We start from the raw sequence: 25185 nt of genomic DNA on the forward strand, positions 1-25185 counted from the left end.
TCCCCCGGCTTCAGCTCTGGCAGCCCCAGTACCGGCTCAGCGCCACAGAGCTCCCGGAACCGGTGTGTCCTTTCAGTTCTGTCAAGTCACTACAACTGCACCCACTGCTAAACCAGCCAAGCAATGGTGCACACATGTAAATGCAAACGCATCGGCAACCGGTCTCCTCTTCGGCCAGGGACTGGCACCCGTACGCACGTCACGCTGACAAGAGCACAGCGTCAGCCCGTGCTGAGGGTGCATCGCTGAGCAAGCCTCCAGCTAATGGGATCACAGGTTGAATCTTTGGTAATGCACAGACACGAAAATGAACAATCTAATTCAGCATGGCAAGATTTCCAACTCAAACCCCAGAGGAATATGGCTCACGATGCTGAAGGAAAGGGGCAAGTTGCTGCTCTCCAGCTGCGCTCCCCAAGCTGGACCGGCAGTCTCGTTTGCTCTGCAGAGCCACCAATCCCTCACCCGTCACCCCAGGACTGCTGGCACAGCACTTTGCAGGCAGGCACGTGCTTGCTTTCCCTGCGTCCTGAAGAAACAAGGACATGAACAACCTGGCACCCAACTGAAGCTAAAATACCGTCTTTCAACCAGCTGATTAGCTCAGCATCTCCCAAATCCTGCTTGCATCATTTCTGGATGACTTGGAATATAGGTAGAGCAAGTTAGCATCTGCATTAAGCAAGCCTAGTGTACAACTGATTTTTGTTCTCAGAACTTTTTTTCAGAAAGAAAAGCTCAGACAGTAAAGTTTTAACCATCTCTGAAATCCAGGCAGCCAATGAATTTCATCTTTTTAGCCCATTTCCACATCCACTGTGAAGTACCACAGCTTTGCTCAAGAGCTGTCCTCAGTTCGCATGGGTACGGTTTGCCAGCAGCCCCACCAGCCCCTCCCTTGCCATGCAGCACTATTTGGTGTGGTGCACACTCAGCATCACGTCATGGCCAAGCCATGACCAGCTGCATGACCCACACAGCCTTAATTTGTCCTAATTTATGCACAAAAATTAAAAGCAAGATTCCAGTAAAAGCCCCTTTCTCCCCCACCAGATGCGCTCAGCTGCAAGCTGTGTCTCACAGGACTGAGCTTGGAGGTAAAGTTAGACTTGACCACTAACCAAGGAAAGAGCGCAGGAGAGGAATTAAAAATTCAAACAAAAATACAGCATAATCAGTTGAATTTTCACAGCATATCTAGATTTTTAACAATTTCAATGCTTCTACAGACTGTTTTGGACATGTAATGAAAATTATTCCATATTACCTTTGCGAGAAAGCCTTGTCAAGACTGCAAACATTTTAAAAAATCATTTAAGGGACACATGGCACAACATATGATTTCTCCTAATCCAGGTGTTCAAGTTTAACCTTTCAAGGTGACCACATGGAAGCAGATTGCTCACAGCTGCATTATTTTCTATACACACAGATGTGGGATGTAACGTGTTTCCCTGCCTGGTACATTCATCAAAAGCATGCAAAAAGGGGAAGAAAAAGATCTTAATAGCTCAACTTCAACTCTATTTATATCTCCATCTCTCTCCTGTCAGTCTCGTGACCAGCACTGGAGGTCACACACTGCCCTGGTCTAACCACCATCTCATATGCCAGGTGGGTGGCACGATGCTGAGCTGGTCACAGGTGGTCACTCAGATGTGACCCGAGTCACTGGGATATGTGCATGCAAGCTGCTCTGCCAGCCCTGAGCCAGCCCCGTGCATGAGCCCTTGTGCCAGCCTTGGGGCAGGCTGAGAGGTCTGCTCTGAGCTTGGTCTTGGCTGAGCAGTGACCATGCCAGGACAGCCCATCTCCTCCCAGGCAGGTCCCACACGGTTGCACAGATCATCATCAAATGCACAAGCAAGTATTTCCCATGAATATTGTCCGATGCAAAATCCCTACCTGTTCTTGACTCCTTCAAAGGCTGTTTTCTGGTAAGGGCTTATCTGATCATTTATCCTTTTCTGAAAGAGAAAAAGATAAAGAACAAATTCTCGTCAAACAGCAGTTCATTTAGAAGGGATGGGATGCTCCTACATGGGGAGAAAAGATGCATTACATATTTATTTTCATTACTCTCCATTGCACGCAATACACACTTCAGGACTTGCATAATTCTCTCCACCCAGCACCTGTTTTATTTTATTTTTCCATTCATCAAGCTCTTCCTCTCCATAAGCAAGTGTATTCCTAATTAGGACAGAGGAACAGATTAAGTTAAAATGAGTAGGTCTTCTCACTGGCGCTGTTGCTTTCCCTGCATCTCTCCAACCCAAAGCCAATCCAAATCTTTTGGGGAATTCAAGCAAATTTTCATTAATATGGATATAATGCAACCCTCAAAAAAGACGTATCAGAATTGGAGGCTGTGTGAGGAAGGGTGATCAAGATGATGAAAGACAGACAACTGCTTTTGCAAAAGGGGAGATACAAAAAGTGTGTGTGTGTGTGTTCACTGCGCTTTACCACAGACAAGCCTTGCCTTGCATGTCGTAGATGTTATTTTGCTTGACTGTATTTCTTTTAGTTTGAAAAATAAGTGCCTTTGCTTTAGGAGCAGTGACCTGCACCCATCTCCTCTGTCACCATAAAGTTCCTGTCTGAATTTGTTGCAGTGTAAAAACTATGAGTTTCATTATCAAACATGCACATTTCCTGGCCAAACGCGGTTTGGTTGGGAAGGGCAGAGATGTCAGGAGCCTGCTTGTGTGTCCTCTCAGCTACAGAGACTTCTAGCAAATGTCTGTGCCATGCAGACATGCTTTGTAATGTTGATGGTGATAGAAAACGATGCTGCATCTAACTGTTCATATTTAAAGGAGTTTCTTGGGAACCTAGACAATAAAACTTGCAAAAACTTCCTTGCGCTTGCATTATGCTTTTTTTGCCCCATTTCTAAATCTGAGTGCATCAGATTTGACCCCACTATTTGGGAGCGATCATGTGAGAGAAGCCATGGTGGACATGTCCCACGCATGGGAGCAATCCAGGAGAAGCCCCTCTGGCTCCTGGCTGAGGACCCTTCCCACCATCCCCCCCACATGCAGAGAAACATGCCGGTGATTAGTACAACTGACACTGCTGCCAATGGGAAATATGGAGGCCTAAACCCCTCCGCGAAACAAATACCTTGGCATAGGAGCGAGCTTTTTGCACCAGATGGACCCCCTGGTCTCTTGGTAAATCCGGTTCTTAGGCTTTGCCACAAAGAGGCTTAAAATTAATTAGCAGATTTTTTGTTTTTCTTTTTTTTTTTTTTTTAAGAGTTCTGTGTACAAGAAGTGTGTGAGAAAGGACATTCATTAGGAGCTTTTTCGTACTTATAGGCCAAGACAAGGATTTATAGTTTGCAAGAGAATTCCTTTTATAACTGGCAATTTCCAACTGTTCAAGGTTGCAAGCAGACGCCTTGAGAATGAACACATTCCCTTTTTTTTTCCCAGAAGGACAGTCAAGAACGGAGAAGTTTTCTCATTTTCTAAAGGTGACCGCTTTTACCAAAAATTGTCTGCCTCCTTTGGTCCCTGTTTCCAGAGAGCTGTCACCCCTAGCACTGGGGAGGGAGGGAGGTGACAGGAGCTGGAACATGGTGTGCCATGGAAGAGGACCTTCCAACGAGCAAACCACCACCATCTTCAGCTACTGAGAGCTGACTTGTCTGCTGCTGACCATGGACATCTACCGAGATGGTTCTGCAAAAGCACCCACCGTAACTGGTCTAAAACCACAGGTAAATGGTAAGAAACCCATCTAGTTAAGCAAATCACTCAAAAATAGCCTTCAAACATTTGCTCCCATACTGATTTCATTCCTTGACCTTGGCAGAGTTGCTTTCAAAAGAGTAAATGTTGGTGAGGCTTTGGTCAGAGTGGGGTTCTGAACAGGGACGTGCAGTTGCCTTCCCTGGCAGCGTGATTTTCAGGAACTGCACTTTTTCCACGCAGAAATAACCCCACACAAGGTGTCTGCAGGTCCCTGAAAGCCTGCCAGCACAGCTCGCCTTTTGGAGTGTTCACCCTCACCTCGTCGGGTACCAACCAAGGCTACAAACAATTCACAAAAGCATTAGTTTAGAATAACTCTGAAAAATGCAGATAAAGCACGGGGAGGACACATCCACAAGTTTTTCATCCACCCTGGAGAAGGAGGTAAGAGCCCTCCGTGCTGGAGGTGAAGCATTATGATACCATTCAAGGTCGTTTACTGCCTGCAGCACCGTGCTACCTCCCCAGCAGCTTACAGAGCCCGTCAGCACAGGGGAGGGCAGGAGATGCATTGGGAAACGGGACCGAGCAAGGAACGCAGGGGCAGGTTGGCCCGTACTGGGCTTCCTCCGTGGTAAGAGTTCACACGAGAAGGCCAGTGCTGTCAGGCTGCGGCACTGCAACGACAGTGGTTTTTCCAGAAAGAAAAGTACAAGATTCTGCTGTATTGCTAATACTATCCCTGGCTTCTTCACTCTTTAATAACTGCTACAAGTATTAGTTGATTTACATACAAGCCTCTGGTGACCAAACCTGAACCAAATTAAAGTTTTACTTTGTCATAAAGCCACCCTGCATGGACACGATGACAAGCAAAATCCCTGATTTTGCTAGAAAACCTTCTAAACTCAGTCTTGCCTATATTATGTACTTTTCCCCTCTGTTTTATCACTTGATATTTCTGGGGAAATTTCCTTCAGAAAGAGGCCTTTATCAGTGTTTTGCTGATAGTTTTGGATTGGCTCTGAGCGGTGTCAAGCAGCACTGCTTGCTCAGCCATGCTCTCCCCCATCTGGGTGCTCAAGTGGCACCAAAAATGGGAAATTTGAGGAGAGTTAAACTCATTTAGAATCAGAAATGTTATTTCAAGGACTTAAAAACCTGAAAACACAGGAAATCCTAAGCAAAAAGGACATAATTAGTAAAAGGAGAAGTTGTCTGAGGTTGGTAAACTGGATTGCAAACCTCCTCCTGCTATCCCAGGTCTGGTCTGAGATGGCAGGGAAATTTAAATCTTATCTTTTAAATCATTAGAGAGGGAAACCATTCTGCACAGGACTTGAGATTGCACAGATACCTGGGAAGACAAGTTCACATGAAAAAACCGGGTTCCCAGCACAGAAATCATTCTCCACTCTTATTGCCAAGCCCTAAGAAAAATTCTGAGGAAAGCCTATAGCAACCTGCACTATCAGTATTACTCCACTGACCCAGTTCTTAGTCTCAATTTTCTGTTCTATCCTAGTAAAGGTGGATTTCATGTACAATAATCTGAGGACAGCAGAGGTGAGAGTATTTGCTGTAAGGAAAGCATAAAGAAGATAACATTACCAGGCTAGACTACATACTGCTATAACTGTTCAAGTATTAAATCCATTTTTCACCATCAAGACTGTTATCCAACAGCATGAGAAATACAAGCAGAAGGAAATATTCTCAAGTGAAGGAATTGATGGTCAAAGCCTGAAAGTTCAGTAAAATGCTTTTCCACTTCATGTCCTACAAGCTGTCAGCACTAGGATGGAAAACCGCAGATCAGTAATTGCAAAGGACACTTCTTCTTTCTTATACTGTCTCTGTCTGTAAGGCAAGAGGATGGCAAGTTAATTAATTATCTCCAGCATCAGTTTACTTGAAGATCTTTTTTTCCAGCAGCGCATCAAAGGAGACTGATAGAAGCCTTGATTAGAGGGATAATGAAGGAAATCTCTAATAGATTATATCATTTCTTGCCCGTCTGCAGCCGTTCTCAAACTGGCTGCTTTTGCAGGGTTAGGATTCATGTCTGGAAAATATCACAAGCATGTAAATCCACCTCAGATGCAAAATTTATGGAAAAATTCAAGTAATTGCACATTTACTATAATTCTGTCAAATGTCTGGAAAAAAGATATCAAATCATCTGACTTGCTATAAAACAGAGATTTTTCCATGTGTCCTGTTAGCGTCTCTGACTCCGTGGAGATAATCCATATTTTGAAGTCACGTCAGACATGGATAGAGAAAAATTTATTAGACAACACAGAGCAGGACGGGAGCAGAGAGACAGGAGGAGAGCATACGCTGATGTGGGGGTAAGACAGGCAGTTTGGGGTCTACTTTGTTATCTGTCCTAGGAAGCCTTTTACTAACAATGACCATTAGCAGGGGTCATAGATGAGGTGGTTTATCTATTTTTATCCTTTTCTTTTAATATTGCCTGTTTTAACCTGCAATGCAGCATCTTGCCCACTCCTTGCTTCAGACCCACAGATGCTCTCGGAGGGCGAAGTTGGTCCCCACTGCAGGGGAGGAAACTCTGGTGCTGCAGAGCTGCAGCTCTCCATCCTTGTCACACCAGCGCCCCATAGCTCACCTCTGCATTTGAAGTCCCTTGGGGATTTTAATGCCATTCTCTCTTACCCAGACTGTGCACATGCTGCCAAATCTAATAGTGAGGAGAAATGAAGTGTCAGGTTCCAATACACCAACGCACCCTGCTGATTTCTATCTTGCACAGATAAACCCTGAGCCATTCCCAGAAAGCCCCAGTGGCACATTTAAGCAATCTATTTCTTTTAAGATGAGACTGAAGATTCTCCCCTGTTGCTGTTTAGTGCTTAATAAACTATTGGTGGCACTGGTTGTGCCAACCCTTGAATGCTCAGGCATGCCAGCACCAACATCTTGAGTGGCAGTTTGAAAAAAACTGTGCCAACGAAGAAACTACTAGTCTCATAAAAGAACCACAGAGGATGACCACTGTCACCACGCCATCCATCAGAGCCATCCTGCTCTTTCACATGCATCTCCACCACCCTGCTTTTCTCCTGGCAAAGAGGCGTCATGAGGAGATGCTCCAGCCCTTGCCCTGGGTCCCTCCTGCCCCCCACAGACACCAAGGGAAAAATTAAATGGTGCCATGCAAGGGAGCAGAAGTAAAGGTAGAAGGGAAGCAGAAAGTGGTTTATGGGGTTAAACGTCCCAGTCTAAAGTAAAGCAATTTCCTTCGGTCTCCTGCCATTTCCTTGTGGAGGCTTATCATCTCCAGCTGGGACAATATAAAGGCCCATTTAATCGAGATCCATTTAACACTGAATCACGCTAACAAGATTACTTAGCCAGGGCTAATTCTGCATTTGCTGAAGTGCAGTATCCAGGGTGAGTAATCTCTGTGTGCTGGTGGCAGGTTCAGAGACAGGTTAGCCACTGGCTTAGCATCACAGACAAAACATGGAAAGTACATGGAAGACCATGACAATGAAATTGCAGCCCGTTTAGCCTGTCGGGCTATTTCCTTTCCCCTACTCAGTGTTATGTGAGATCAGCGCGGAGAGGGTTTCCTCGTTACCCCATAGGATCCTAAAAGGGGAATTATTTTCTTTGTCCTCACAAGCAGCTGAGCAGGCAATACAGCAAAATCCTCTTCAGTCATTATCTGTTAAGTGCATGGCATCCTTTTGTGAGTTAAATGACACAGTATTTCTTGCATGGGACTGAATTCAAAAGGTTTTGCCTTCCATCAGGAGATAACTCAAGATATGAGTGCTAATTGAATACATTTATATGCACACAAGTGATAGGCATTCATACAGTTTCTTAAAGTAGATTCTCACCATTCAGTCATTAAAAAATATAGCACTAAGGGCTCTATTATTTATGATTATTAAATCATAAATCTGAGTAGCAAAATACTTCACTCAGGGAAAGTGTGAAGAGGCTGTTTCAGAGGAAAATCTCTTTTTCAGAACTCAGAGTGGCACATCATCACAGGAGGATGCTGATAACAAATATTGTTTTACAGCTACTGCTCTCAAAGTGGTTTACTCAGGTAAATGGATTAATCCTAATCACCCCTTCAAATGTTCCCAAACACTCCCAAATCTGACTTAGTGGTCACAGCTCAGGTTGATAAGTTCTGGTGAAATATTCACTTTTTCATTCGCATTGACTCGTCATGCTGTCAGTGTAGGGTTTGGGACATCCCCAGTCATTCCCTTCCTTGCTTTGAGGAGATGCATTTTGTTGTCACTTCAGGAGGGATTCATCTCACCTGGTGAGGTCCACAAGGCAAGTGTCTATACTTGAGTTAGTCTCTTAAATGTATAAGTGGAGAGAAATTGGAGTGATTTGCCTGACCTATTTTAGGAAACTACCTCAAGATGAGAGCAATTGCCTGCTGGAGGTGCCCATTTCTCTCCATTGCTGGTAAATGAGGTCTGAACGCTCGGTGTGGAAGCAGAGACCTGGATGCTGGCTCACAGGTCAGGTGAGATGGATCCTATCCAGCCTAATGGCAACCTTTCAAAAGGCGAGAAGGCAAGTCACCTTTTAACCTTTTTTTTCCTCTTCTTTTTCCCAGGGAGTTTCCCAAGTTTTCATTTCTATCCAGTGTCTTTTGGTCATTTTCCCAATTTTGGCAGACAGTCCTCCAGGTTTGGCAACCAGGCTGTTAAGGGGTGATGTTGGTGAAAGAGCCCTTGTGTCTTTCCTTCCACAGAAAAGAGCAGGGCTCATGGTTTTGTTTTGAAACCCAGCCCAGAACCTCTTCTGATGCTCTAAGGGCTCACCTAGCAGACATCCAACTCAAGGGTGAGTCAGGCCCATCTCCAGTAGGCTCCTCCAAATGAAGAGCACAAGGTATGTCAGGTCAAAAGGACGAGAGATGACAAGATGATCTCTAGAGGTTCCTTCCAGCCCCAGTCATTCCATGATTCTATGAAAAAGGAAAAGCTCTCCAGAGCAGTATCTTCACACCTGGTATGGAGATCCCCATGCTCAGGGCACTAGCAGGGACACGCTTTGCTCCTGGTAACACCCAGCCCTTCGGCACTGCTGGGCAGGCAGCTCCGAGAAGGTTTAAGGCAGAAAAAAAACCAAACCCCAAACCGGCACCTATGGTGCTGGCTGCCTTTAGGATACGGCAGGAGCCGGGCAGAAGCCTTTGGTACTATGATTTACATGCAGGTTTCTAAGCCCACTTGAGTCTAGCCCACATCCCATTCTCAAAAAGTGACTGAGACTCTCAGGAAACTAAACACGGCTCAGCCGTGGGCTTTCAGGCCCAGATATGCAAAAGCAGGCACGTGTGTAATGCTGCTTTGTGTGCCTAATATAAACCAATTCCAGGGCGAGATTAAACGCTTACATCAGAGCTGGAAGCAAGCCCTGCACGATTCTGGCCAAGTGCTGAGGTCACTTGTGAAAGTGGAATTTCTGTTGAGATTTTTTACATTTTTTTATTGCAGTCCAGAGCTCAGACCAGACGTATGCGCCTCTTCCTTCCTCCCTCCCATTAAGCTCAGGTACTTAAACCATGCCCATGGTATCTGCACACTGGGAAAGCAGTTTGCTGGTCACCTCTACACAGGGAATTCATATATTTGACATCCACCACCTCAGTGCCTGGAGAATAACCAACCGATTTTGAAGTTCGCAAGAGAAACAGGCAGACGTGCATGAAAAACTGAACTGTACAAGGCTTGTTTCCTTGAGAAACAAGGTGCTCAGGCAAAACATTCAGAAAGCTTTCCAGCTGCCCTCACAACTTCATCCTCGACACCTGAAAGCACAAAAATCTCTAAGTGTAAAAGGGGCATTAAAATCTGCCTCAAAAATATGATCACGCTGCACTGGAAGTTCAAGGGACTGCCTTCAGCAAGTGCTCAGAGGGCCTCGGACTATACAAAACCCAAACACATCCTACTTGTGTTCTTTCAAACAGCAGTCAACCAGCCAAGGAGTTTGATTGCATGCAGACAGCCCCGTGCCTTGGACACTACGGGAGAAGCTGAGAGCCTTGAATTTATTTTGTGACCCAGCGTACAGTCACAGGCAATCGCCTTCTTCCATCCATCTGCTGCACACAGGGAGCAGTTTGACAAAAGTTTTTTTGATTTTTTGGACTATGAAGCCTAACCTCTCAGAGGCAGGAGCTGGCTAACACCCTGCTGCTGCAGTCAAGGCAGCTCAGCAATTTCTAATCCGGTGGGACACACAAAGGAACTGCTATAAGGATGCAGGGTATGGTGTGCCACGCATACGGGCTCCTCCGGTACTGTGGTGGCCATGGGGCCATACAGCCTCAGAGACAGCAACGCAAGAGGCAGCGCACTGCACACCTACCAGCACGTGCAGTACCTGCACTGTGAGGACCTCAACCCCTCGGTCCTTGCCACGGTGACAGGCATCGGGGCACACAACCTCTGTCCACACCAACAGGGCAGCACATTGCAATGAAAAGATTTCCCAGCATTTTCCAATTTTAATGTTGCCTAAAAAAGTATCTCCGGTAAAGGCACAGACTAGCACGTGGCAAGTTTAAGCCCAAAGCTTTCTTTTCTCAGTTACCTTCTCTGAACCTCTCAAAATTAATCTGCTGGCTGCGGGTTGCTCCGTTACTTGTCATCTTGTTTTGATACAATGCCATCATCTCTAATTGGTGGGGCGCAAGGGCTTGAAAGACATTACGTCCTGCCTGCACATGCGCGGAGCGCTTACAGCAGCGCGATAACCATCCCTGCCCGCACGCCTGCCAGCTGGGCAGCAGTGCCTGACCGCATCACAGCAACGACAAAGGCAAAGTGTCTCACTCCAAGCAATAGGACCAAGTAGACTCCATGGGAATCGTTATTAACTTGGCTTTAATTACCAACTAATTTCCTCCTGCATAGCCAGCAATTTTAAGCTCTGTGAAAACTATCAGGAAACAATAGCATGCCACTTCCCAGCAAAAGGAGCATAAACAAATAGACAAAATCCAGAGCTTCGAAAGAGAGTGGTGTATTTAAGTACCCCAAATGCAACAATCTGAGAAATTTTCCTCAATCTAAGGAGAGAGCATTCTCTTCTAGTTCCCAAATAAATATCTCCTTTTCAAGGCCACTCGATTTTACCAAGTTATAGGGAAGACCTAGTAGGTCTTTATAATAGGAACTGCCGGCACCTAAAATATGCAGAGTCTACCACCGCTCCATAATAAGCCGGTGCTGTAGGTTGCTCACCGGCTCCAGTGCTGCTGAAACTGTACTTAGCAGCTGACAGATTGCAACGAGAACTGGGGGAGCATGAAGGCTTGTTAGCAGCAAGGTTTTCCCAGCTGAGGCTCAGACACGCACTGATTGGCAATTCAGATCACGGAGTTTGTCCCGGTGGAGCCTCCATATGTTTCTTCCCCTGGAGGAGCGATGAATGTCAATTCACCCCTTGGGGCGCGTCAGGCGAAAATCCTCCCGAGGGTGAAACCAGAGCTGACAGCGGACAGGCCACAGGTGCCCAGACCAACTTTCACTTATCGGCCAATTTTGCTAAGAGTCAGGAAGAAACAAAGCTGTGTTTGTTGTATTTCTGTGCACAGTACTGGTGCGTACGTTGTTCCCCTCTCAACATTATCTATACGGAAACATAAATAAGGGTAACACACACTTCCATACCATAAAATGGGAAAATGAACATTTGTGCTGGTAACTCATCAGCGCGCCTGGGATTTCCCCCGAGTTTGTGGCAGCACCCTGAAAACACAGCCCGTGACACTCAAAGCGAGTCAATGGCTCCATTCTATTCTACCCTGCATGCCCAAACCCGTCGCGACGTATTTTCCTGCCTCCTGTCCATATCTCGTGTCAACCATTTCTTCAGAGCATTCTGCCAGAGGCTCTTGATGGGCTTTCCAGACCTTAATTAAGCTTCAAGACACCTCCGTGAAGTTGACTAATATAATTAAGTGAATCTTACAGATGAATAAGCTGAGGAGAGGTGAGATCAAACAGGAGAATGATGGAGGAACAGTCAGCCAGTGGCAAAGTAGGGCACAGGGCACAGAGACCCAATCCCTGATGTCTTACAAAAACCACTGCCTTTCCCTTCCCATATCTGTAGTTGATTATGCCATGATTTTCTCCTGGAAAATGTAGTTTGGACCATTGTCTTCACAAGAAAAAAGCAGCTTCTTTTGTCAAGAAGGCATCACGGTAGAGCTACTACCTCTAGCAGTGCCACACAGGGGTGTTTCTTGCAAGTATCAAGAATAGTTGTGTGTGTATATGCAACGATTTATTGTACTGTTAAGGTGGAAGGAAGCTGTAAGTCCAGGGGCTTCTTTCAAATAAACTTTCTGAAATCACAGTAATTGTAGAGATTATATTCAAAGCATCCTCAGATTGTCTGGGTGTCTCTTAAAAACAATCTCTCAGGATATTTTTTAATTTCTTTAATTTCAAAGTAAACCGGAAGAACGATTCAAAAGAAAAGCCTGAATCTTGCTACAACCTGAAGCATGACTTGTCTCATAGGTTTAAAAAGTTTATTATGGACTTCCAGACAAACATGCACCTAAATCCCTCCTGGAGCGGGGCCTCACTTAGCTAGACCATTTGCTTGGGTCTTTTTTCCTGGACGATGATGTTTAGAATGAAGTATTAGGGTGTATGCTTCATTAGAAAGAAGTATTAGGGTTTACTAGGAATAAAATGGGAAATTGCTGGAAATTGCCCAGCTTGGAGTCGATCTGTGAGGTCTCACCTTCCTACAGGTATCTCCTTCAAAAGAGGTTCCTTCCCCAGGAAGTTCAGCACATTCTCAATGCCTAAAGAGCTCTTGCAAAGGGCTTTTTTTCTGCTCTGTCTGTATCCAAACGATATTACGCTGGCATATCCTAAGCATCATCATGGCCACCCTTTGCTTAGGAAGCTCAGTCCTTAGAGGCACAGATTCCAACATCATCTTCCATTCCAAAATTCAACGGCAGAAGCACTCAAGAAGAAATCGCTGATGTAACACTCGCTGATTAGCTTTTGACACGTGCAGGGCTGTTGCTTGGCTTTGGGCTCGCCCTCCTAACACAGGCGTTAGGACTGTCAGGGAGCAGCCGAGAGGCCACTTGTTCTTGCAGTTCACACCAATGACTTCTCTTTCCACCTAGGATGTGGTGACAGCATCACCTAACACTTTTCCTAAGTCTGCCAGAGGGGACAAAACCCACACAACTGTGGGAAACTTCATGTGACACCACTTCTCTTTAAAACTGTTGTTTCCCAGCGATGGGACTCTACTGAAAGGTATGAAGTGATGGCAGCTCTTGGGATCTAAACCATGCTGATTTTTTTTGTTTTGTTTTGCTTCATCTGTTTCTATATACCTCTCCGTGTCCCAAGTGACTCTGACAGAGGCATTCCTGCTTTTCATTTTTCTGCTGTACAAGATGTCAGCAGATAACAATCCATGCTTCATTGGTGCCATTCCATAATTGAAAGATCCAGCAATATATCAGGCTTGGAGTCTACAGACCCCATCAATAAGTACTCTATTACTTGGGCATAATTTTCTACCACCCCCTGGATGAAACTTAACAGGCAGTAGGGTTATATTGCTGAACCCATACTTCACTGCAAACTGTTTAAGATAATGTCTACTAAACTGTAGTCTATTGTCACAAATTAGTTTCTCAGACAACCAACGTCTAGCAAAAATGTACTTAATATGCAAAGCTGTCTGTTTAGATCTATCTGTTTTCCAGTAAAGCTACCTCAGGGAAAAGAGAACTGCAGCCCAAAATAACGGCACAGGTTTCTTTCCAAGTCAACATACGCAGATCTACACTTTTCTCTAGGAGCAGTTTTACCCTGTGTCACCAAGGGGGATTTTTGCTTGCCTTATCCTGCATTTTCAGGATGTAACAGAGACCTTAACAGCTTCTGCAGCATTACTGATTGTGTGAGGGCAGTGTGAAACTTGCTTGGTCTCTCTTTTTAGATTTAATTCTCTGAGCTTTTCCGTAGCACGTTAAGAATTGGCTTCCTGGTCCATTTCAACAAAATCCCATCAAGTCCCGAGAGTTTCCCCTTTAAATAAATACCAGGGGCTTGAGTTTTAATTACTTTCTGCAGAATCCCCTTATCAGCAGTAGCTTTGACAGGCACAGGCTATACGTTATCTGGAAACACAACTGAGATCTCTAACTCCTTCCATGTCTTTAGCCCTTGAAGCTTGTCTCATACCTATTATATATCATGCCCAGAAGCACTGCCAGAGTATGGGCTCTGACACCTGGATAGGCAGCTCTTTCCTCCATAGCTTATTGTCCCAGAGGATCCTTATACCCTTCCCTTGTTGCTGTCACAAATACATTGCTGATGATTCAGTCATGCTATCTATCTGCATATCAGCATCTCCCAAGCCTGTTACATCTTGCACAGAATACTGTTTTCACTCAGTTTTGGTCCATGAGCTTTGGGGCTCTGCAGACTTCTCCGAAGTCCACTACTTTTGCTAGCTAGAGCAAGCAGCCACCTGCGTAGGTGGTGTTACCCCTTGCAGGCATCCAGTGACACTGAGCAGGTGCATAAAAGAAGTAGAGCAGCTGGGAGAAGCAGTGTCTCTCTGAGGTTCAGTGCACCCACACCTCTGCTGTGTGTCCAAGAGCAACTGGAAGAACCAGCTTAAACTGTTAAAAAGGAAGAGCTAGTCATTCTTTAAACTTTGCATAAAGGTAATTTTGAGTTTGGGATGGAAGTTCATGGTCCTTTAATATGTTATCTCAACCGGATCAACCATCGACCAGTCTAAGAACTGCCTTATAAAACACAGGGGGAGCATATTTCAGCCCAAATCCTCCAAAATCCATCTGTCGCACTGCGAGCATGCTAACTATCCAACTTACTGAAGGACCTGGTTACACGTTTGTTTGAACGACTCCACATTTTTATCCTTGTAACCCACAGTGAAACATGTTGCACTGCTCACTAAGAACCACATCTGGGTGTTCCACCCCTGGCACTGCTCCCTAGTCCCCCCTCCATCCCTCACCTACACAGCTGGTGTCTGGTCTGACTCTTCAGCCTCCAAAACTCACTGGAGAGAAGAGCTGGAACCTCAAGCACTTATATTTCTGATTTGCTATTTTCAAAGGTTTACAGAGCTCCATTCCTGACCATGCTGGTACCCAAACCCGGACTGCAGTCCACACTTGCTGCTTTTACGCGTGACAGAGCCGTGCCTGCCCGCAGGGTGCACACCTACTGCCATTTTGCCGTATTAATAGTCCTGGTGTGCTTCAATTCACCTTCGTGCCAGAACTGAGGTAGCCAGACTTCACTCCACTGAGAACAAAAGCAGGCAGCAGACCAGCCTCAAAGCAAAAGCAGACATAAAACCCCATTAAACCTCATGGTTCAACACATAAACAGAGCGAAGGGAGGACCTCCCAGAGTCCTGCGCTTGAATCCAATAACCATCCATAACTACCCCTAAGGATAGTTTCTAAAGAGGGGAGAGCAATAAACAGCACTTCCCCTCTTCATTACACAACTCTAGCAATAACTATGATGAATGGCAACGAACAACTGGGTTTCATTGCTAGATTTCCAGGCTGTGGTGTCCAACAAAGGAAGCATAATAAAGACAGATGGCAGTGGATTAACTCTTCTTGCAACGTGGCCGGCACTGGTTGTTCAACCGCGCTCATCCCGACTCCACCGAGGCAGCCTGGCTGCAGCCCCAGCCCCGGAGGCAGCAGACAAATGCTCCCCACTTCCATAGCGGAGTGTGTTCAGTGGGGATCGGGCACAACCCAAACCAGAGGTTTTGCTCAGACCAGAGCATGGAAATGAGTAATAAATGCAAATTCTGGCACCGTGTTTTGGGTTTAAGCACAGCTGTTGAATACATAGAAAAGTCAGAAGAACTCTAAGTGGATTTTCCACAGAATACTTCTGCTCTTTTTCAACTGATGGTATTAATTGCTTAACTTCTTTTTAATTTGAAAGCCTCAAAAAGAAGAAAAAAACCACCACAACTGAAATTGTTGCTGCTTTCATGCAAAAGAGATTGCGTTTCAAAAGTTGCCACATTTTCCCCTGCAGTTCAGCCCATTTAGCATATATAATAAAGATTATTTTGCATTCTCTTTTGGTAGGCTTAATGTGACGCTGATAGATGCATATTGGATATCACTGTAACTATTACCAGGGAGTTTTAGGTCAGTTTGAACAACAGAGAAGGGTCTAGGAAGGCTGGGGAAGGAGAAGAGCCAAGTTGTGCCTGCAGCTCCGGCAGTGCTTTGCTGTGTGCAAATGTATGAAATTCACTCTAAGCTTCGGCAGTAAATGGGTGTGTGTGCTGCCAGAATTAGCAGGGGAGGGGTCTTACCACAACTAATTAATTGAGTTTGTAAAGTGTTTGGAGACCTTCAGGTGGAAGGTGCTAAACAAAGTGAAAATTATAATTATTTCTGCTTAAGTGAAACTGCCAAGCGATGTTACTTCATTCATTGAAAATTCAGGTCTTTCTTCTGTTTATAAGTCCACTGCAACCAAGCTTAATTTCTGCAGATGTATTTGTTATTCGGGAACATTTGCTGGGTTGAATAATTTTCAGACAGAGTTTTTGGGAAATGTGTTTGATTCGCCTATTCATTATGTGTTACTCGAGATGTGTGATGGGCTACACTAAGCAGCACGTTGCTGTTTCTGCTTGCTGCCTGAATGGCAGAAAGTTTATTAGATAGGTGAATAATGAATAACCAATAATGAATACTCTTGTTTTCATGAGAAAGCAAATGAGCATGTGAAGAGCATTGTCCCTGCCCACTTGCTTGCCAACAGATCCCCATTCACAATAATGTTCTCCAATAAAGAAAAGCAAGCAGACTCTTGATTCATCCAAATACCTCGCCATTTACATACTCCAGTTTCACCGTCTTTCCAGAACCACCTATATATCTGCTTGAAATACCGGTAGCTACTCTGGGGCTGACCTGTTGTCATTACAAAGATGAGACAATAAAAAAAAATGAGTGCCCTTGTTTTCACAGTGTGCATTAACCACCTGCATAGTGCTTCGGGTTTTTTCATCTCTCCTGGGCATCAGCAATTCCTCCCTACAGTACGGGATAACTCCTGCTCCACGGGGGCTTCTCTACATTACTTCATCTTGTCAAATCATTTTGGTCTACGGGACTTCTGCAAGTCAACGTGCCACATCTCCACTCCGGTGCAAATGTCGAACACCCAATGACAAGTAACATCAAAGTCCAACTGCACCAACCACCCCAAAACCACATCCCCCTAAAGCCCTCCTCCCTGCTGGAAGATGGAAAGCTCAAATTTACACAGAACTGTTTCCTCGTTTCTGTTTTTGCTGACCGCGTGACTCCCAGTTGCATGTAATTATTTTGGTATGCTGGTGTTAATGATGTGTCCAGTTCACTTAGCCCGTTCATCAGTATTGCTGGTCATTTGCTGTTTCTTTGTTTCTTGCCTCCCAAAAGGTCACTACATCATCAGCAAAACCAAGCGCAATTCATCCATTATTTATCAAGCCAGGTTTACTGCTCACCTGTCCCTGATTTCAAGGCCGTACTTCATCCGACATCTCAAACCTACACGCACCTTCAAGCTCACACTTGTGGCACGAAGCACCTACTGGCATAAAACATTTACTAGACAGAAATCATGAATTGTAAAATTGAAGCGTGTTGTGTCACAGACATAGATTTGGTATCATTTAAAATATTCTGTTTTTCTCAACCTCAGGCCCCTGGTCCCACTCCTACTTTGCCTTCTATTGACTGAAAAGCTATTTGTAAGTAAATCTATGCAATGAAAGAGCTGCCTTTTGCTATTTGGCCTGAGTTGTGGCCTGCCTTAACCCTCCATCAGTAAAGGCTGCCTACAACTGCTGTTTCCTTAGCCGAGGCAACCGCTGAGTGCTCACCAGGCTTCCCACACATAGCCCGACTGTGTTATTGACATCTTTCTTTGGAGCAGGATCGTGAAAGAGCATCCCCAGGGGAAACACACAGATATAGTGAAATGCCTTGTGCAAAATCAGGGATGCTCATCGCACCTCTGCCCAGGGCCACCAGCACCTTCACAACATGAGTGCCCCCGCACCAGCCCTGCCCCACAGGATTCTCCTGCCTCACAGGCTCTCCAAGATATTGGGGTACAGGTGACGCATAATCTTATCAAAGCTTCATCTGCCTCCGGGGAGTCTTTTAAATCTCAGCCCCTGAGAAGAGCAATAACCTTCAAAAAAAAAAACAACAAAAAAACCCAACCAACCACATGGGACTTATTACAAAAGGGAAATTCTAACCTACAAAAAAAGGCAATAAAGCAGCAGACCTCTGCATCCCGATTGCATCTAACACGGCCTCAGAACAAGCGAAGATGTCCTGATTAGCTGCCAAAGGGGTAAGGGCGATGTCAGCGGTCCCCACTGTGGCCGAGAACTGCGATTATGCTGGAGAAGAGCCATTGAGCATCACCGAAGGTTACCCTGGGGCAGCGTGGCTCCCCTCTAACCTATCCCTGGGGTTCAGCTGATGCTATTTATCACATCTATTGCTTAGACGGAAAGTCAAGCCAGAAAAGTGACTCCGAACTGTGCTCCACCAGGAGGGAAGCGGGGAGGCGAGCAATGCCATAGCCACTCTCTGCTCCCCCCTATTTGTCCTGGTTATCAGACTGGAAAAGATCACCAATTACCCTCTTCCCAACCACCACTGCTCCTGCCAACAAAAGATGAAAAGCACATTTATTTCTCTTAAGTGAGATCTTTTTGTGACACATAAGGACCCTTGTATACATGACAATTACTTGTAAAAAATGTCTCTCTGTCTACAGCACATCTGTAAATGGATTTAAGCCCATATAAAGGATGTAAAAACGGCTATAACCGCCCCAGTGCAGCTCCCTGGAAGCTCTCAATGGTGTTTTTTTCACATATATAAAAGCCAACACAGAACAAAAAGGCCTGTCAGCAAAGAAAGGTAGGCTTGCCTTTCCTCACCTAACTAGGGAAACTTAATTTTATTTATTTTTATTGACAATTTCAACAACTATTTCTCAATCATAAAAGTAAAAAGCACAGGCTCAGCTAGTCAGCCCATCATTTCTATTTAGCTTTTTATTTGTGCGAGGAACTCTTTGGAGATGCAATATCTTGTTTGCAGAGACACCCTAGTGGCAACATGACATTACTCAAACGACCAAATGAGGCTTGTGCAGACAACACAGCCTTCTCTTCTGGCACCTTCAGCAGTTTATGGATCTCACCGTGCAACTTGGGGCTCCTCTGTTTCCCCCATCACCCCAGCCTCCCCCACTACCACCAACTCCTGATTTTGACATTTAGGGAAGATGAGCAAAGCTTCATTTAAAAACAAATGCTGTCATTGTCTACTGGGTAATTATTGACCATTGCATCTTATTATTATTATTTTTACTATTTATTTTTTGACAGATGCCCCCTGGGGTTCTTCCTCGATGACATTCATCACAAACAGCACTATAAGGCACTGCGGGATGGATCCCTGCCTGAATAACAGACATGCCACTCACCCTCCCCTGGCCCAGGGGTTTCTAAGGGCCAGATTTACGCAAGTAGTCTGGAGTGAAAGGACGTGTGGAGGAAAGTGAGGAACCCGCTGGGATTTCCCAGCTAAGCATCTGGCCTCCAGATGCCAGTGGAGTCAGTGGGAGCCGGGCACCTAATGTGCCAATCTGGATGACTCTGGCGTCTGGCACCCTGGTCCCTCTGCAAGGCCAGCGATGCGCTCGGTCCCGCTGCCAGGTCAGGTGCAGCCATGGTCACACTGCGTGTGGCCATGGGCACGGGGGCCCCTTCTCAGGCTGTGCACAGAGCGCAGAGCAAAGGTGGTCCCTGTCCTGCACCCTACAAATCAAACCCTTTGACTCAATGCGTTAGAGACGGCCTGTTACCACCTACCATTTAAAAAACGGGAAACGAAGGCTTGCAGGGATACATTGCTTTTGGGCAAGGCTCTTATTAACTTCCCAGAGTGAGCCTGTTTGGCCACAGCGGATAATCAAATCAGTGTTATGCTACCTTGGCATCTGCGCTTTCACGCAGACGTGAGAAAGACTCTCCGCTCCTATTTGCACGCTTACCCTAACAACAGCGTGGGGTGTCAGGTGTCTGCGAGCTAAAGGCTTCCCTGTCTGTGGCATGATATTAAAAGCATATGCAATGAGACTGCACCTTCTGTTCACACTCTGTCAGTAATCCCGTTCAGGCAGGTTTGCTGTTAACCTTCCTAATGGAAAGTCTGTTCAATGGTTTGCTGGCTTTGCCTCAGTTAAGTATTATCTGCAAAGATGCAGACTGTTGATTTGTGGGCATCTTCTAAAGTGAGAGCTGCAGAAGCTCAAAAGGAATGATGCAGCCTGGAGCAGGCGAGTTTTGCCCAAACACAGGCCAAGTTAGTTATATATAATTCCTGCAGAATAAATAACGTGCTTTAGTGGGTTTGGGGAGAGGGAAAGAAGAACTTGTCTCAGCTTAATTACAAATTTACTTCTTTCGCTTTCCTCTCTTGCCACCCCTGCCCCTCACCCCCTGATAAAACGAGGGTAAAAAGCCCTGCAAATGGCAATATCCAATATTCATTAGTGGCTTGTGAGAGAGACAGAGACACAACTCATTACTGGGTTCTTCACCTTTACCCTTGACAATGGTTATTTACATAATAACCTGACCCTTAGGTTACTCTTCATTAACAAACACATGTGCAAACATAGAAGCAGCTGGCTAGAACTCATAAATATATATTGTTAACCTTGGCTTAGAAGACTTACTTTCACTTACTAAAGGAAAAAAAAAAAAAAGAGGGACACTATTTTGCATAGCTATTATGTTATAACCTCAGTAAATGGCACAATGAGCCAGAGGCTCGGTGCAGAGCTGGGCACACTCGAGCAGATGTGTGCTTGCAGGACACGGCACTGCGGCCGGGGCAGCTCTCCATGCCTGCTCTCCGGTGGATTTGCAAACCAGCTGCTTGTGTGCTGTCCCTGCCTGGAGCATCTTCCTTTGCCCCGTGGGTGATGGTCCCAGTTGGAGATGGGGCAGAGACCATCCGCACTGGGGGTGAGTCAATCTGGCTCTCCAATTCCCCAAATCATCTGATAATACCACCTGAGCTAGACCATGGTGGGATGGCGTGCAAAGCTGGGATGAAGTAGGGAAGGACCTTTCCAGAGAAGCAGGTTTCTCAGGTAAGGTGAATGGTGCCATTTAACAGGCTGAGCAAAAGTTTCAGACTCCACATGAAAACATTCCTCTGCAAAGTCTTGCAGAACAGCATTTAGAGCTTTCCTGTGTGTTTCTGAAGGCATCTAAAACAGCTTCTGAGACTTCAGTTTCATCATAGAGCTCTTGGACCCTGTCCCTTGGTCTGATATGGATGAAACATGCCTGTGTCTTAAACCAGGCAACAGCCCTGAGCAGAGGGAAGGGTGCCCTGGAGCTTTACGGAGGACAGGCAGGGTTTTGCTCAGATAACTGCAACAGCTCAGCTGCATCTTACTTGAAGATGACTCCCAAAGCACTGCTTAGCATCACCTCTAACAAGACATTTCCTACCATCCCTCACCATAGTCTCAAAACATAGGCCCATGACTTTGGTTCAGCCACAGGTTTTATGACTTTTCCGTACGTACTGCAGTGGCCACACCTCAGACAGTCTCTCTCAGAAAGACAAGGTGCCATCAGCACCACTTGCAGGAGGAGCACCTTTCATTTTGGTCCTGGCTTCATACACACCCAATCAGGGGGAGCCACACAGACAACTTGTCCCTTTTCCTAATGCCCCTGCTGCTCAAGCTCTACCAGTAAGCCAGGAATCAAACATTTTTAGAAAGGTGTTTGGGTTTTTTTTTCTATTTTAAAGAGCAGTTGTTGCTCAAAGAACAGTATCCTCATCATCCTGCATGTGGAAATGGTACAGCAGATTTGTGGGAGCATGGATACTCACCATTGGCTGTTAACAGAAGCCAGCTGGGACCCCACCACCTCCAGCACCCTGCAGATGCAGGATGGGCCCCCTGGGCCAGAGAGCCATCACCCTGCCTTTCAGCTACTCTCAGCTGTGATATTTACTCTCCCTTTAAGTCTTGCCCCACCCCAGCCTGGATGCCAAAAAGAGGCATTTTGGAGGTGGTGAGCAGAGAAGACAGAAGCCCTGGGTCTGCTAAAGTTTGGAATTTGGGAACCAAAGGAATTGCTTAATGAGGACTTAAATGAAGACAAGGTGCAATTGAAACGGAATTATATCTAGTGTTTACAGAGTACAAATGTTAATTGTGTTTACATATCAAAACCTGAAATTAACAACTCAACACTGCAAAATCTTGCAAGAAAGCCAAACCCTGCAGTTCCAGGCAGTCTGTATTATCCAACACAAATCGCTCAGAAGCCTTTTTACCTATTCACTCAGTATTTCCAAACCAATTACTAGCTTACAGTTTGCAAAGCAGACTGACACTTGGGGTTTCAGGCAGGGACTTCCTTCAGTCCCACTACCAATCCAACTATGTTTTAATTTAGTGAAGAGGGAAAGCATATAATTTTTTAGCTCCAGGGAAGCCAGAGGCAATCACAAATATCCCTTGAGCTGAGTCAAACTCTTCAGTTTAAAGAAGCAGCCCATTCTATTGCAATAATTGGACTTTAGTGTCCCTTTCATTTAAAGAAACAATAGCTGATCTGGAGAGTTGATGGCTTGGACACAGGGCGTTTCACCTCTGGGACCAAAGTCACAGACCTAACCATAATTGGATGAACCCAGAATAGCAAGTGCCTCACTTGCATGGAAATAATAACAATAACAATAATAACAACAATCATCATTATCATAATAACAACAACAACAACATAAAAAAAGGCAAACCAACACACACACCACCACCATAAAACCCATGACATTAAAAAAGGCAGCCCAATACGCCAGAGATCCCTCACAGCTGGGCCTTTGCTAGCATTCGGCATCTGGACACCAAGGCAGACCTTGGAGAAATACATCTTCAGGTTGATGAAGAAGAGATGGGTGAGGGCTGGCGCTTTTGGGTAGGGCAAGAGCTGCCGTGCCCAGCAGTGAGGCTGGATACACAAACCCACACAACGCCTCCCTACCACTTCAGAACAAAAAGGAAATCTCCAGCTGGAAGGAGTGGCCAAGAGGGATGTCCTTGGGGATTAGATGAGGGGATGGGAGCTACTGTCCTAAGATAAGGTTGAGAATACTTACTATTAGAGAGGAAGCCTGAGAAATTAAGCTTCCTACAATATCAGGGTGATAGCTGAGCTTCAGAGCAAAGCAGAGGCTGAGCAGGATTCCCCACAAGCATCCCACCAAGCAGCGGCGGGACGAGCCACATGACAACAATGTGCTGCATCTCCCACAGAAGCAGCTTGAATTGCTCCATGGGCAGTGATCAGAGAGGCCCCGTCCCTTCCCCACCGGTGCACCAGGGACCGGGGAGATGAAGGAACTTGGCTGGGGTCCCACAGGGAGACTTCGCGGCAGCCCCAGCAGGAGAAGGCACCTCTCCCCGGTGTGCACCAACAAGCCACGCTTCCCCCTGCACCTAGCAAATGTCAGCCCAAAATTAGATCTGGTAGTGGTACTTATAAATCCAAGTTAGAAAATGCCATCATGTATTTTTAATCCAACCGCCTCGTCACTGCATAATAAAATGAAAGGATTGCCGAGTTTGACTGGCATTTGTAAGTAGCATGTGAAAGGGGCTAATAGAGGGAGAAAATTATCTGCATTTATCATCTTAACTACATTCATATTACACTCACGATCCAATTGTTTAAAAATTGGGCTTTTAGAGCAGGTCCTTTTGAAAGTTTAAGCATTCCAAACAACCACAATTTATTCTCAGAACAAACATTACCTTAAAAAAGATTTATTCTGTAGCCTTTGTGAATTGTAAAAAGAATGGACTTTGCTGCATGGGTTTCTAGTAGGTACAGTCAACACCAAAGCCAGTCGAAACACTGGATTTGTTTTACACCAAGTGCTGATGTTTGGAAAAAAAAGTGGAATTGGAACCCATTCTAATATTTGAAAAAATCCTATGAAACATTTCCTCTGAAAAACCCCTCAGTTTAACAAAATTTTCAAAACATTCAAATTTTGAGGTGAGACTTTTTAAAATCTATTTTACCATTCTTCTGTTATAATTTTACATTATCGCCTAGCTTTAAAGTAGTGGCAGCAAGCAGTATGTTTTAATGACATATTACCACATAAAACTTGAAACCGTGTAGTATTTTTATTTTTAAACCAGTCAGATTATCTGTTACTCAGCTCTAATTGAAACATATTATCTAAATAATAGGGATTCCCATTTATGATGTAATGAAAACTTGTAAGTGAAAGAAAGCAACATGAAAATTCAGGAGAATGAAAGCACTCACCAAGCTCGCTGTAGTGCAGCTGAGAAAACCTGACCGAGAGATGGGTATTTCAAGTTGTGCTAGATACCAGTATCCCATAAATGACCAAACCATAACATTAATAACATACTTAGTTTTAGGCCATATTGTGGTAACTCAGAGGTTGTTCAGTGCACTGTCCTGGTATAAATACATATTAAAAAAATATTCAGTGGCTCTGTGTGAAGTTAACGATCACAAAAAGTCACAATTTTCAAAAAGAATGTTTTGTTTCATACTATTTTTGCACGCTATTTTCACTGAACACCAAAAGTGGTATTTCCAAACAAACTCCATGTTTTAAGGCTAATTTTTGGCTATGCCAAACCAATTCAGACTTGAAAATAAACAAAAATTTCCCTGTGACTTATTGCTGGTGTTTGTGCAAAGCTCCTCCAGCCTGTGCCGGGCTCGGTGGGCAGCTGAGGGACACAGCAGCTGTGGTACCCACCGTCCAGCCCAGCCATAGCACGAACTTAGGAAAAATCTCCCACAATGGGAAGCTTCCACACTAAATTTCCACTTCTGGAGTCCTGTTTTTGCACCAACAGTCCCCAAGGCACTTTCCCTCCCAATTAGTTTTTATCATTCCTTTTGATCCCAGGATGACCTGAGAATTTATTCTGCTGCTGAGATGCTCCCCTGCACATCAGTGGCAGCGGCCAACCCTCCCTGCCTGCTCTGCTAATGTGAACTCTGGGGACATGGGGGCTGATGTTCTTCAGGAGCTGTCCTGGCAAATCTGCAATTTCAATCAGTTGACAGTCAGATGCACCTTGACATGGAACCGGATGCTTGAGAACAGGTCACAGATTGTTCTGCAAAACTCGAGGTTTCACCAGTGCAATGGCACCTGGAAACAGCCTTCCAGCGGTTACATCAGGGCTGACAGGGTCACCCACCCGCCCCCTCCTCGGTGTGGTGAGTCACCCACTCTCACTGCGAACAGCGCTCCCTTTCCTCACAGAGACAC

General features: G+C 45.3%; 1 protein-coding gene across 1 annotated transcript in view; it reads right to left on the minus strand.

The window, feature by feature from the left end:
- TNRC6C (trinucleotide repeat containing adaptor 6C) overlaps window positions 1-1956 on the minus strand; it is a 219528-nt gene extending 217572 nt beyond the window's left edge. The window contains 1 exon segment of the mRNA XM_055795203.1: window positions 1906-1956. The gene's annotated coding sequence lies outside the window, so the exon portion shown is untranslated.
- Window positions 1957-25185: the final 23229 nt, after the last annotated feature.

The sequence above is a fragment of the Falco peregrinus genome, chromosome 2, assembly GCF_023634155.1.
Source record: "Falco peregrinus isolate bFalPer1 chromosome 2, bFalPer1.pri, whole genome shotgun sequence".
NCBI classification, from domain to species: Eukaryota; Metazoa; Chordata; class Aves; order Falconiformes; family Falconidae; genus Falco; species Falco peregrinus.